This window comes from Penaeus monodon, chromosome 23 (genome assembly GCF_015228065.2).
Source record: "Penaeus monodon isolate SGIC_2016 chromosome 23, NSTDA_Pmon_1, whole genome shotgun sequence".
NCBI lineage: Eukaryota > Metazoa > Arthropoda > Malacostraca > Decapoda > Penaeidae > Penaeus > Penaeus monodon.
Genome location: NC_051408.1, coordinates 14,844,686 through 14,845,434, shown reverse-complemented (window position 1 = coordinate 14,845,434; position 749 = coordinate 14,844,686). Strand labels below are relative to the sequence as shown.

At 39.5% G+C, this 749-nt stretch overlaps 1 protein-coding gene across 1 annotated transcript in view; it reads right to left on the bottom strand.

Annotated features, from left to right (window-relative positions):
• LOC119588356 overlaps nucleotides 1–749 on the bottom strand; it is a 5,249-nt gene that overhangs the window by 3,491 nt on the left and 1,009 nt on the right. The gene's annotated exons all lie outside the window — the stretch shown is intronic.

Here is a 749-nt window from a genome sequence, read left to right as displayed (position 1 = left end):
AAACCCCCGTGACCTCAGATTACGCCACCCTCCCCCCCTCCTCTTTTTTTCCGACCGCCTTTCTCCTCTATTTGCAAGGCCAAGGTCGGCGCTTTAAAGAGAAGGCAACAAAGAAAGGAAAAGATGAAAGTTATGGCTGACCTGGTGTGCGCGCTCGGGAATTGTGTCACTTTGTGGGTACGAAACGATTAGGGAAGGTGCATAGCCACACGGTGAAAATAATTTTTATGTTATCTTTATGGCTAGACTAGACTCTCAGTATCTTGAGTGCGAGAATGTTCTCTATTTTTTTTCTTCACTAAATCCAAAGTTTAGTTATTTGATTGTCTTTGTTAATGTGAAAGAAATATATGAAATTGATAAACAAATATGAACATATAATTAAGAAGCAAGAGTGTTTTAAATAATTTCAAATACTAAATGTATTTTCTAAAGTGAACACACACGGGAGACAAGCAATAGACTGAAAGCGCTCGATATCCCTAGCATGAAGCGCTAACCATATCCCCAGCGCTCGTAAATAGCAATGAATGAGTTTTACGAGGGTCGCTAACCCACGAGGCTATCATTAACCCCTTTTTTCTAAATGGTTTAAAGGGACAGAAATTTGACCTTGGTGTAGGAAATGGTCAGTGTTTAAAACAGGAGAGAAGGTCACGGTCAGGCAGAAAAGGATTAAAGAAGCCTAAAGGAAGAGAGAAAGGGCTTTTCATCGACTACTTTTAGAATAATTGTCATCTTGAAAATGT